Source organism: Lissotriton vulgaris, chromosome 1_2 (genome assembly GCF_964263255.1).
Source record: "Lissotriton vulgaris chromosome 1_2, aLisVul1.2, whole genome shotgun sequence".
Lineage (NCBI taxonomy): Eukaryota > Metazoa > Chordata > Amphibia > Caudata > Salamandridae > Lissotriton > Lissotriton vulgaris.
The window spans coordinates 193,973,980-193,988,343 of record NC_141686.1 but is presented as its reverse complement, the minus strand read 5'-3'; positions in this window follow the sequence as shown (position 1 = coordinate 193,988,343).

Genomic DNA, 14,364 nt, shown 5'->3' with positions numbered 1-14,364 from the left:
CCGCCTCCCTCCCGTGACGACCCCATTTCCACTCCACCCCAACTCCCGCCGTCATGCCGGCCGCGATTGCGAGACCTAGTGACCTCGTCCATAGTGCTACTGATATGTATACAAATCTAATCACGCAGGTAGGTCCCTCCCTGGTAACAGAAATGCACGGACAGAGTCGGACCCCTCTAGCTTTGGGGACGGAGGCGTCTTAACACGGCAGGAATGCTTTGTATAATGTCCAACTGCAACACATAAAAAACGTGGCCTGGGTTGGCCTCTCGAGTTAAGTCTGGAGCCAATTGCTACAAAATCATTTATCCTCCCGATCAGTCTAAAGCTACAATAAAATGACTGAAGCATAACACCATTGAACGTTTCCCGGACTCCCTTTTTGTTGATCAATTTTACAATGGTTGTCTTGGGAGGCTCAAAAACGATTTCATTTTCTTCACTCGCGACACCCCCTCTTGGTCCAACAGTTTTTACAATTCCCTCAACGTCACCTCCTCCTCCTCTATCCCTTATGGGAAACAACAAAAAATCTCCCCCTCTGAGTGCTTCAATGGCTACCTCACTATCTCACTCTACAACAACGGTACTGTCATGATCCAAGGCAAAGACACCTGCCTCTCGCTCTTTGACCACCTCTTCCCCTCCTTACTCCCCTCCTCTGCAACCGGATTTCCCCCTGTCTCTCCTTCCAGCTCCACCCATTACTCCCTTTCTCCCCCGCCGACCCCACCCCACTCCAATTGGCTGCATTCTCGAGAAGCACAGGTCGGCCCTCTTCCCTCCCCGCCCCAACTTACCTCATCTCCTATTCCTCCCCCCTCACAGTATGTCCCCTCCCACATTACTTCAGCCTTACCCCTAGCTAATACGCTCCTCGTCCCATCTGTACTATCGCGATACTCAAATCTCTTCTCCTCCCCCATACTTCTCCCTATCACCGCCCTTCTTAGTCCACCTCTCCTCCAACCCTCTCCCCCGATTAACTTTCCCTATGCTCCCCTTATCCCTCCTTCCATCCCTCCTCTCCACCCCTTCATCCCCTCGCCATTCATCCCGTTTTCGCCACATTCCCACTGCATCTCTCTCCTCCCTCCTACTCCTCCAGTACTGCTGCACTACCCCCTTTCCCCTCCTAGTAACCCCTCCCATCTCCCTCCCTCGGGCCCAGCAGGAACACTTCCCTTCCACAACTTCCCTCTCTCTCAACCCCCCTCACTCTGCCAGATGACCATTCCCTCACTGCCACCTCTCCTAACTGACAGGACCTCCACAACCACTGCACCTCGCTTCCTCCCAAACCTCCTACATTCCCATGACGCCACTCAGGCATCCCCCCTCCTACTTCCCTACCGCCGTGTTCCGCACCTTTCTCCCTCTAAATTTGTCCTTAACTCCTCTCCCTCTTGCAACACCAACAATGACAACTCTCCCTTAACGCCCAATTCACTTGCTTCTCCTGTGAACCCCACACCCAAACTTACCTCCTGTCCCCCCACCTCTCCCCAACTTACCTTCTGTCCCCCCACCTCTCCCTGCCTTCCACCACCAATACCACCACCCCTTGTCTCAATCGAGCCACCCAACCTTCAGTGCTCTGCCTCATTCTCACTGGAAAATACGCTAGGCTCTCTGATCACCTCCATCTCCCAGCTTACAGCTGCCATTTCACTTCTATGCTCTAAGATCTCCACCCATCCATGCACCTCTACTCCCTCCCAACTTCCCATGAGATGCACCTCGCCCCTTCACCCCAATACAGCCAAGCCCAACCTCTCGTCTGCAAACTAAGCATGGGCGGAAAATCCGTTACGCTCGCGGATTTTGCGGATTTTCGGGAAATCCGCAATCCGCGAGATTTGCGGATTTCCCGCAAAATCCGCAAATTCGCACGCAGCGGATTTTTTTGGCGGCGCGCGGCGTTGGTGATACAATTTTTGCGGCGCGCGGCGTTTATCATCGTTTGCCGAGTTGTTTTTTTCGATAGTTTGCGAGTGCTGCGCCATTTTGGATCTTGCTGTGTGATCCCGCGGGAATTGGCGAGCGCGATTACGTCATCGCGGCTTGCCAGCGATAGTTTGTCAACGCGAGTACGGCGAGATCACGTCTCGCGGTACTTCGCAATTGCGAGATTTGAGATGCGGCGAGCGAAAATATAAATTTGCAATTCTGCACAAGAAATCCACCAGCAAGCAGCATAAACCTTCTAGAAATGATGATTTTTATGTGAATAACTCCTTAGTTTGACATTTGCCTGCACTTTTTTAGCGAGGAGTCCATTTTGGGGAGGGGGGCAGGGGGGTGGGAGGAAGGAAGTGCCCCATAGTCTTCAACTTCCTGTTCCTGTTCAGCAGGCTCCTCCCAGTGCTTTGTCCATCTCCTGGTCACTTTTCATTTGGATGTGGAGCTGGAAGGATTACTTTTTGTGGATGCTGCTGGATCTTTGGATTTGAGGCCTTTTTGACTTTCTTTGGATCACTGTTGGATTAGAAATTTTACAAGTAAGTTTGTTTGGGGCATTACAGTTGCTGCAACTAAAATTTTGGAATTTTCGATTTTTGGGCTGTTTTGGGGCCTTTTGCCCAGGGGTACTCAGTGGTGGGTGGACTGATTCTTTCTGTGGGTTGTCTTGAACTTAAACATCATGGAGGCCATAGATGAATTGGGATTGTGCTGATTTTTCTGTGTTTTTCGATTTTTGACCTGTTGTTGGGGCCTTGACCAGGGGTAGTGAGTGGTGCATGGGCCTAGTCTTTCTGTGGGCTGTCTTGAATTTAAACATCATGGAGGGCATGGATGGAATGGGATTGTGCAGATTTTTCAGTGATTTTCGTTTTTGGGCCTGTACTTGTGGCCTTTTCACCAGGGGTATTTGAGTCTAGCATGGGCCTAGTCTTTCTGTGGGCTGTCTTGAATTTAAACATCATGGAGGGCATGGATGGAATGGGATTGTGCTGATTTTGCAGTGTTTTTCGATTTTTGGGGGTGTTCATGGGGAGGGACATGCCATGTGGCTGGTGGCCATTTTGAGTGCAGCTACAGGCACTGGCCATGTGCTGGCAGGCAAGTGGCCATTTTGAATGCAGGCTTTGTTGTTAGGCCTCCAACCATTTTGCCTACTTTTCAACCTTTATTTATGCCCAGGGGTAGTGAGTCTTGCATGGGCCTAGTCTTTCTGTGGGTTGTCTTGAATTTAAACATCATGGAGGCCATGGATGGAATGGGATTGTGCAGATTTTTCAGTGATTTTCGTTTTTTGGGCCTGTACTTGTGGCCTTTTCACCAGGGGTATTTGAGTCTAGCATGGGCCTAGTCTTTCTGTGGGCTGTCTTGAATTTAAACATCATGGAGGCCATGGATGGAATGGGATTGTGCTGATTTTGCAGTGTTTTTCGATTTTTGGGGGTGTTCATGGGGAGGGACATGCCATGTGGCTGGTGGCCATTTTGAGTGCAGCTACAGGCACTGGCCATGTGCTGGCAGGCAAGTGGCAATTTTGAATGCAGGCTTTGTTGTTAGGCCTCCAACCATTTTGCCTACTTTTCAACCTTTATTTATGCCCAGGGGTAGTGAGTCTTGCATGGGCCTAGTATTTCTGTGGGTTGTCTTGAATTTAAACATCATGGAGGCCATGGATTGAATGGGATTGTGCAGATTTTTCAGTGATTTTCGTTTTTTGGGCCTGTACTTGTGGCCTTTTCACCAGGGGTATTTGAGTCTAGCATGGGCCTAGTCTTTCTGTGGGCTGTCTTGAATTTAAACATCATGGAGGCCATGGATGGAATGGGATTGTGCTGATTTTGCAGTGTTTTTCGATTTTTGGGGGTGTTCATGGGGAGGGACATGCCATGTGGCTGGTGGCCATTTTGAGTGCAGCTACAGGCACTGGCCATGTGCTGGCAGGCAAGTGGCCATTTTGAATGCAGGCTTTGTTGTTAGGCCTCCAACCATTTTGCCTACTTTTCAACCTTTATTTATGCCCAGGGGTAGTGAGTCTTGCATGGGCCTAGTATTTCTGTGGGTTGTCTTGAATTTAAACATCATGGAGGCCATGGATTGAATGGGATTGTGCTGATTTTGCAGTGTTTTTCGATTTTTGGGGGTATTCATGGGGAGGGACATGCCATGTGGCTGGTGGCCATTTTGAGTGCAGCTACAGGCACTGGCCATGTGCTGGCAGGCAAGTGGCCATTTTAAATGCAGGCTTTGTTGTTAGGCCTCCAACCATTTTGCCTACTTTTCAACCTTTATTTATGCCCAGGGGTAGTGAGTCTTGCATGGGCCTAGTCTTTCTGTGGGTTGTCTTGAATTTAAACATCATGGAGGCCATGGATGGAATGGGATTGTGCAGATTTTTCAGTGATTTTCGTTTTTTGGGCCGGTACTTGTGGCCTTTTCACCAGGGGTATTTGAGTCTAGCATGGGCCTAGTCTTTCTGTGGGCTGTCTTGAATTTAAACATCATGGAGGCCATGGATGGAATGGGATTGTGCTGATTTTGCAGTGTTTTTCGATTTTTGGGGGTGTTCATGGGGAGGGACATGCCATGTGGCTGGTGGCCATTTTGAGTGCAGCTACAGGCACTGGCCATGTGCTGGCAGGCAAGTGGCCATTTTGAATGCAGGCTTTGTTGTTAGGCCTCCAACCATTTTGCCTACTTTTCAACCTTTATTTATGCCCAGGGGTAGTGAGTCTTGCATGGGCCTAGTATTTCTGTGGGTTGTCTTGAATTTAAACATCATGGAGGCCATGGATTGAATGGGATTGTGCTGATTTTGCAGTGTTTTTCGATTTTTGGGGGTGTTCATAGGGAGGGACATGCCATGTGGCTGGTGGCCATTTTGAGTGCAGCTACAGGCACTGGCCATGTGCTGGCAGGCAAGTGGCCATTTTAAATGCAGGCTTTGTTGTTAGGCCTCCAACCATTTTGCCTACTTTTCAACCTTTATTTATGCCCAGGGGTAGTGAGTCTTGCATGGGCCTAGTCTTTCTGTGGGTTGTCTTGAATTTAAACATTATGGAGGGCATGGATGGATTGGGATTGTGCTGATTTTGCAGTGTTTTTCGATTTTTTTGTGCTCTATAACTGAACTGATGTTCCTCTGTCTTCCATTTTTTTAGGTGCACAAGACTCAAGAGAACCACCAGTGCCTGGAAGAAGTCCTGCAGCGGTGTGTGTGTGCAGCATAACGTCACGCGACGTCACGTCTGGCCTCAGACAATTCTACAATTCGTGCAACTGCGGCCTGCTGTCTGACCTGCTCTGAAGAAGATGGCCCCGCCCCCAAAGAAAGTTCTCCGTAGCTCCTCTAGCAAGAAAGTTGCTAGTAAGGAGCAGAAGAAGCAAGTTACCAAGGAGGCTGGTGTGCCACCCGCCACTTTTTTTGGGAGCAAAAAAAAAAGTACGCCTGCAGCAGCAGGATCTGCTGGGGACCAAGCTGGGAGCAGCACCCCTGCTCCATTGGGTTCAGTGCCTCCACCACCACGCCAACTTAAGTCAAAGCCCTTGAGTGCTTCAGAGGTAGTCAGTGTACTTCTCCAATCACCATCGACCAGTGATGTTGGCTCATCGCAAGAAAGTAGCAGCAATGTCCCTGAATCAACACAGGTTGTTGTAACTCATCTGACAAGTGTTGAACAACCACAGCCGCAACAACAACACCATGTGCAAGTAAACGCCCAAGTACATGTGGAAGGAGAGGCAGCAAAAGGAGATGCGCAAGCAAAGGTGCATGGAGGTTCACAAGTGCCCACAATAGTTGTTCCTCCCGAAGTAGGGGCACATCAGGAAATCGACAATGAAGCCGAGGTATCATTGGAAGCCACTCCTCCTGATGATCATTCATTGTCTTCCACATCCCTAGCAAGGAAAAGATCAAGGGGGGTGTCTACATCTTCTTCAAGCCCACCTCCTTCTGATGCAAGTGATCCGTCTTGGGAACCACAACTGCGGTCTGACAGTGAGGCACACCATGATCTGACACCGGTACCTAAGCGTAAAAGGAACGTCGTCCAAAAACTCAAACCTATGGAGTGTGATGAGGCTCAACAAGAAGTGACAGATACTGCTGGTGATGAAGCCTCTCACGATGACGACGAGCCAGTCATCACAAAGGTCACTGCACCCCACCGGGCATGCAGCAAAGAGACATTTTGACCCTATCCCGAGAAGCTGCTGAGCGTGATGATGATGTCGGCGAGGAGGCAATGGAAATGGAATCATTAGATTTGGAGTTAAGTAGTACACCAAAACCTACCGCTTCCATATTTCTTCGCAAGAAGGTACCCACCTCGTCCTCGACCTCAATTCGTGGTGGTGAAAGTGCAAAACGTACTGAAGTTCGGCAATCCACATCCTCCACTTCATCTGGCATTAGCAGCAGGACCACCACCACCAGTATCGCCGCCTCCTCCGGCCCCCAAAGACATTTCAAGTCACCAGTTTGTGACTTCTTTAGTGTTTGCCCAAAAAAGGAAAACGTAGCCATTTGTAGCCTTTGTAAGCTTCGAGTTAGTCGTGGTAAGCTTGGTTCTAACTATGGTACCGGAGGCCAGAGAGGTCATCTTGAGAGAAGGCACGCTGTCCAATGGTTTCCGCACCTAGAGGCGGTCAAGAAAGCCGGAATTGCACGTAATGAAAACGTTGATTTTTCATCTGCTGATGACGAGGAGGTAGAAGAAGACGATTCAAACACTTCACTTACACCCAGTTCCCATGTCAGCAGCACACCCCATGGGAGCCACACTAAGAGTGTGGGAGAGAGTGAGACATCAATGCGGAAAAGTTCATCAGCGAGCGTAACTGGGTCGAAGAGATCATCATCATCCCGTAAATCATTGGTCCAGGGCAACATTAAAAAGATGTTGTTTACAGAAGCGCAATATGAACGCAACCACCCAATGACCCGTCTGTATAACACTAAGCTGGCTAAAATGCTAGCTCTGGACCTTCTCCCTTTTTCTTTTGTAGAAGGGGTTGGTTTTCTAGAATTAGTGACAGCGCTCTGCCCTAAATGGAAGGTTCCTAGCCGGTTCTATTTTGCCCGAGTTGCGGTTCCAGCACTACATGAAGATGTTCTGAAGGTGATTGGGGCAGCTTTGCAGAAGAGTGCTGTTCACACTATACATCTGACAACAGACATGTGGACCAGTGGCGCAGGCGCTGATTACATGTGCATCACTGCACACTGGGTCTCTTTTTCAGGGGCTAAAGCAAAGCTAAACTCAGGTGTTGACACTAACATTGTTTTTAAAGGTGCTCGGAAACATGCAACACTAGCCATGTTTGGTTTGGAGAAACGTCACACAGCAGAAAACATTTTGGATGTCTTTAACACAAAGGTCCTTAACTGTCTGTCCCCACTAAAACGCAAGGTTGGTTATGTTTCCACGGACAATGGCTCCAATATAGTTAAGGCCATGAGGGACGGTTACTATTTCAGAGTGCCGTGTTTGGCGCACTGTATAAACCTGGTTGTCCAAAAATTTTTGGGTAATAAAGGCAGTGCAGCGTACGGTGTATTGGACACCTGCCGAAAAATGTGCAAGCATTTCAGCCATTCTTTTAAGGCCCGGAAGCAGCTGAGGAGCCTGCTATATCAACATCAAATGCCAGTGAAAGCACTCATCCAGGAGGTGGTAACACGTTGGAACTCAACCTTCTACATGCTTGAGCGTCTGTATGAGCAGTATACGGAACTCGATCAATATTTCCTTAAAGAGGGTGCAGAGGAGCTGAGGATGGGTGGGCCGCAATGGAACATAGTTGAAAGCCTGACACGCATGCTTCGTCCTTTTGAGTTCTTCACGCGTGCAGTCAGCAAGGAGGACTCTAATTTGGGAAAAGCTATCCCATTGTTGTACATGCTGGAGGACCAACTGAAGGAGGTGTGTTCTGTGTTTAGAAAAGATAAAAACCAAGACTCTTTGCTTCTGGCCGAGCAATTATTAGAGCTCCTACAAGGTGATGAACGTCTTAAAAAGATCCACTCAGAACAGCATTACATTTGTGCTACTATTCTGGATCCACGCTACAAAAAGGCGCTGGCAGGCCAAGCATTCTTTCCTTTTGATGATGAACATGTTCTAAAGAACAAACGTTGGCTAGCCTTGTCAGCCAAGAAGTTTGAAACAGAACGGCTGGAAATTGAAGGAAATGGCAGTACATCAGCAGGCCATCCCCAGTCAAAACAATCCACTTCTGCACCTGTGGCTGTGGCACAAGTGACCTCTCAGCCGTTAAAGACACCGGCAACCGGATCATCTGCACGAAAGACAACAGAAACATTGGAGGCTGAAGAGGATTGGCTAGCTCTGCGTGGGTTTGGTTCTCAAAAGGTCAGAGGCACAGCAAGAGCTAAGCAAAGTGGAGGAACCTTGGATGAGGACCTTGAGTCGATGGTGAAGGACTATCTGAATGACTCAACAGAGGTCTATGTTAATTCTGACCCATTGGCGTATTGGCATGGGAAAAAAGAATTGTGGCCACAGCTCACCAACCTGGCTTTAAACTACTTGTCTTGCCCACTCGCAAGCGTGTCTTCTGAACGGGTTTTCAGTGCGGCTGGTGGGATTGTAACTCCCAAACGGAGCCGCCTCTCGCCCAAAAATGTGGAGAGGTTAACAATGATCAAGATGAATCAGCACCTCATACCACCAGATTTCAGAGTACGAGAGAGCGTGCCGGATGAAGAGGAGGTGGCCAGCAACATAGATGAGGGAATTTCTACTCTGTCAGGTGACACTGAGCTCTCCCTGTCTGAATTCGCAGAGTATGATGACGAAGCCTTATTCTTATTCCTGGACCGTGATACCGACTTCGAGCCCTGAAAATGAGACAACGAATCAATAACTTTCTTTTTCATCCTTATTCACTTTTATTCCTGTGTGTCTGTCTTTCTTTGTTGTGCACAGTTAATATAATTCAAACTTTAATCAGATAATCACAAAAACAAGCCCATCAGCAGAACTGTCTTCACTTGTTTGCTAATTTATTTGAAGGTGCCGCAGTCTGCATTCCTCAGGTTCACAAGTTCAGAAGAACATGCTCCTCTATCCTCCTCCTCCAGACTCCTATTTCCATCAAAGCAGAGGGCTGGTTTACGCCCAATGAAGGAAGACTCAGCACTTGTGGGGGTGTTGTTCTACCTCTTTGCAGGTGAGTTGACGGGTCTGGGGCCATTGCTGGGAAGCACTAAAAGTGGTTTGGACCAAATCCGAGGCGGAAAATTTTTTGTGTTTTTGATGACTTGCTTGCCTTTGAGGTGCTCTTAGGGGGGGTTCCCTCTGTTTGTGGGTGAGTTTCGTGGTCTGGGAGCATTGCTGGGACACTCTAATCTTGATTGCATTTGCTTTTCAGGAAATCCGTCGTGCCAACCCCGACTTATGGCCTAGCTACGCAGCGCGTTTGGACCGAAGGCCCAGAAATATTGCAAGTATGAGATTTTGCTTTTGGCCTGTTTGGGGGTGTTATGCTTCTTGGCGGGTGGGTTGACGGGTCTTGGGGCATTCCTGGGAAGGTCTAATACCGGGTAGAAGTGGTTGGGACAAAATCCAGGCCGATATTTTTTTTTGCTATTTCTGACATTTTGCTCTATGTAGCGTTTTCGGGGGCCTGTTTGGGGGGCTTCCTGGTGTTTGTGGGTGAGTTTCGTGGTCTGGGAGCACTGCTGGGACACTCTAATCTTGATTGCATTTGCTTTTCAGGAAATCCGTCGTGCCAACCCCGACTTATGGCCTAGCTACGCAGTGCGTTTGGACCGAAGGCCCAGAAATATTGCAAGTATGAGATTTTGCTTTTGGCCTGTTTGGGGGTGTTATGCTTCTTGGCGGGTGGGTTGACGGGTCTTGGGGCATTCCTGGGAAGGTCTAATACCGGGTAGAAGTGGTTGGGACAAAATCCAGGCCGATTTTTTTTGGGCTATTTCTGACATTTTGCTCTATGTAGCGTTTTCGGGGGCCTGTTTGGGGGGCTTCCTGGTGTTTGTGGGTGAGTTTCGTGGTCTGGGAGCACTGCTGGCTATATATACTTTACTTTGCAAGAGGTTTGAAGCAAATCCATGGTGGCAGAGGGGACTTAGGGCCTAGCTGCAGAGCGCGCGCGGAGTGATTTGGGAAATTTGTGAAAAATTGACTAAGTCCCCATTTTTGTACTTTTGCTCTTTGGCTGTTTGGGGGTCTTCTACTCGTTTTCTCCTGGGTTGACGGCTCTGGGGCCATTGCTGGGAAGCTCTAATACCGGATAAAAGTGTTTTGGACCAAATCCCAGGCGGAATTTTTTGTGTGTTTTTGATGACTTGCTTGCCTTTGAGGTGCTCTTAGGGGGGGTTCCGTCTGTTTGTGGGTGAGTTTCGTGGTCTGGGAGCATTGCTGGGACACTCTAATCTTGATTGCATTTGCTTTTCAGGAAATCCGTCGTGCCAACCCCGACTTATGGCCTAGCTACGCAGCGCGTTTGGACCGAAGGCCCAGAAATATTGCAAGTATGAGATTTTGCTTTTGGCCTGTTTGGGGGTGTTATGCTTCTTGGCGGGTGGGTTGACGGGTCTTGGGGCATTCCTGGGAAGGTCTAATACCGGCTAGAAGTGGTTGGGACAAAATCCAGGCCGATTTTTTTTTGGGCTATTTCTGACATTTTGCTCTATGTAGCGTTTTCGGGGGCCTGTTTGGGGGGCTTCCTGGTGTTTGTGGGTGAGTTTCGTGGTCTGGGAGCACTGCTGGGACACTCTAATCTTGATTGCATTTGCTTTTCAGGAAATCCGTCGTGCCAACCCCGACTTATGGCCTAGCTACGCAGTGCGTTTGGACCGAAGGCCCAGAAATATTGCAAGTATGAGATTTTGCTTTTGGCCTGTTTGGGGGTGTTATGCTTCTTGGCGGGTGGGTTGACGGGTCTTGGGGCATTCCTGGGAAGGTCTAATACCGGGTAGAAGTGGTTGGGACAAAATCCAGGCCGATTTTTTTTGGGCTATTTCTGACATTTTGCTCTATGTAGCGTTTTCGGGGGCCTGTTTGGGGGGCTTCCTGGTGTTTGTGGGTGAGTTTCGTGGTCTGGGAGCACTGCTGGCTATATATACTTTACTTTGCAAGAGGTTTGAAGCAAATCCATGGTGGCAGAGGGGACTTAGGGCCTAGCTGCAGAGCGCGCGCGGAGTGATTTGGGAAATTTGTGAAAAATTGACTAAGTCCCCATTTTTGTACTTTTGCTCTTTGGCTGTTTGGGGGTCTTCTACTCGTTTTCTCCTGGGTTGACGGCTCTGGGGCCATTGCTGGGAAACTCTAATACCGGATAAAAGTGTTTTGGACCAAATCCCAGGCGGAATTTTTTTTGTGTTTTTGATGACTTGCTTGCCTTTGAGGTGCTCTTAGGGGGGGTTCCGTCTGTTTGTGGGTGAGTTTCGTGGTCTGGGAGCATTGCTGGGACACTCTAATCTTGATTGCATTTGCTTTTCAGGAAATCCGTCGTGCCAACCCCGACTTATGGCCTAGCTACGCAGCGCGTTTGGACCGAAGGCCCAGAAATATTGCAAGTATGAGATTTTGCTTTTGGCCTGTTTGGGGGTGTTATGCTTCTTGGCGGGTGGGTTGACGGGTCTTGGGGCATTCCTGGGAAGGTCTAATACCGGCTAGAAGTGGTTGGGACAAAATCCAGGCCGATTTTTTTTTGGGCTATTTCTGACATTTTGCTCTATGTAGCGTTTTCGGGGGCCTGTTTGGGGGGCTTCCTGGTGTTTGTGGGTGAGTTTTGTGGTCTGGGAGCACTGCTGGGACACTCTAATCTTGATTGCATTTGCTTTTCAGGAAATCCGTCGTGCCAACCCCGACTTATGGCCTAGCTACGCAGCGCGTTTGGACCGAAGGCCCAGAAATATTGCAAGTATGAGATTTTGCTTTTGGCCTGTTTGGGGGTGTTACGCTTCTTGGCGGGTGGGTTGCCGGGTCTTGGGGCATTCCTGGGAAGGTCTAATACCGGGTAGAAGTGGTTGGGACAAAATCCGCGCGGAAAAGCCTTTAGTTTTGGCACTTTTTGTAACTTAGGGTTCGTTAGGGTTAGCCCTAGCAGCAGGATTGCATGTGTTTCGGGGTGTTTTAGATTTTTCCAACTGAGTTCTGGGGTCTTAGAGCACTCGTGAGAATGTGTAATTTTGGTTGCAAGTCATTTGAAGAAAATCCATGGTGGGAAAGGGGGGATTTGGCATAGTTAAAGAAAGCCTTTGCCACTATTCTTAACTTAGGGTTCGTTAGGGTTAGCAGTATTTCTATTGCATGTGTTTGAGTGGGGGGGATTTCGAGTCTTGGAGCTATGCTGGCTATGGCTACTTTTGCTTGGTTGCTTGCAAGTGGTTTGAATGCAATCCACGGTGGGTAATGGGTAATTAGGAAGGGGGTACTTCGGCCTACTTTTACTTTCAAAGTAAGTTTTGTCACCAGTTTTCTGCTAGGCCTCGTTTTTTGAGATTTGATTGGGGGTCTTCTACATTTTTGCGACTGGCTTTAGTAAGGGTCTGGGTGGGAGCACTGCTAGGAAGATCTAATTTTGTTCTAAAACACAGTTTACAGTACACCTAGCTTGAGGGGCAAGATCCGCTACATTAATTTGCCCATACTTATTTATCCTTCAAAAGGTGACTCAGAGTACGCACTTTCAAAAATATTGTACTGTCTACTAGGAAAATCAAATTGTGACTTTTTGCACTCCACAGCCTACATAGCTTATATTTATTTATCAGTGGTGTTGTAATATTATATCACTTCCTGTTTTTCGTTGAATAATTACAGGCCGGGTTTCAGTCTCTGCAATGGGGAAAAAAGGATGGAGTCAGGCTTCACAGTAGCGAGCCACAATTCAGCATCAGGCAGGCAGTGGACAGGGTGTCTTCTGGTGACCAACATCGATGGACGAAACGTCGGCTGCAATGGAGGAGTGCCGCTAATAGGAGGATTTTTTTTCTGCAGGCAACTTACTTACCACTTCCAACAGGACCACTACAACCACATAGATACAGTATCCCTTGCCTTTTTCTCTGACTGTGACTGCATTTCTTGGCTCTCTCTCGGCTTCTACATTGATCCCTTAACACATCACTTAGTCCACTCCACTATCACATCTGCACCACACATAGTCATTTGTAAGTGCTCCTACGTAATTCGCAAGTCGCAGCACGCCCCAGGCCGTAGAGGACTGGGATGGCCCCAATGATGAAGCATGTCACCAAGGGGCAACCCTGGTGAGTGAGGGGACACCTAGAAAAAAAGCAATTTCTCCTTTTCTATCTACTATACCTTCCAGACCAACCCCACTGAGTGTTGTTGTGAATGGATTTATAGTGACCAGCAAGGCTCTCGGGTATCTGGCTACAGAGACCTTATGTTGAATATCGTTATCAATAATTTACACATAGGCCCTTTACTGTTGCATTCTTTCTTCCACAGTTGTCGAATGTACTACTTACTTTTCACTGACATGCATGCAGTAGTGCATGCACTTTCAAAGATTGATGGATAGGTTTGTACCCAAAGAATTGTTTATGTTCAATTGTTTGTCTATGCTGTGCTTTTTTTTACAGGGTGTCTTCTGGTGACCAACATCGATGGACGAAGCGTCGGCTGCAATGGAGGAGTGCCGCTAATAGGAGGATTTTTTTTCTGCAGGCAACTTACTTACCACTTCCAACAGGACCACTACAACCACATAGATACAGTATCCCTTGCCTTTTTCTCTGACTGTGACTGCATTTCTTGGCTCTCTCTAGGCTTCTAAATTGATCCCTTAACAAATCACTTAGTCCACTCCACTATCACATCTGCACCACACATAGTCATTTGTAAGTGCTCCTACGTAATTCGCAAGTCGCAGCACGCCCCAGGCCGTAGAGGACTGGGATGGCCCCAATGATGAAGCATGTCACCAAGGGGCAACCCTGGTGAGTGAGGGGACACCTAGAAAAAAAGCAATTTCTCCTTTTCTATCTACTATACCTTCTGTCAGGTTACGCAGCCCCTAAGCGCCTACCGTACTATGAAACTACATTTCCCATGAGTAGGCGGGAGACTTGCAGGAAGTTTATCTGGGGAACAGACGCGCTTCCTGTTGCGCGTTATTCTGGTTTCTGTTCTGCACCGGCATGAGAGCGGACGCTCTGCATGCTTTTCTATCGTGTCTCCTGTGGACTATCACCTTCCCCCCCCCCCCCCCCCTGAGGCTCAGTGGGGAGCGCTTCCGTGTTCTGTCCTTGGCGGTAGACGGACTTCACGCGTCTTCAGGTAAAGCCGCTCTAAACTCTTCGGCCGCCCGTGCGGTCAGCTGATTACTGCCTGAACGGATTGTTAAGGGAGGTTCTGTGACTGTTTTCTAACAGAATTCTAC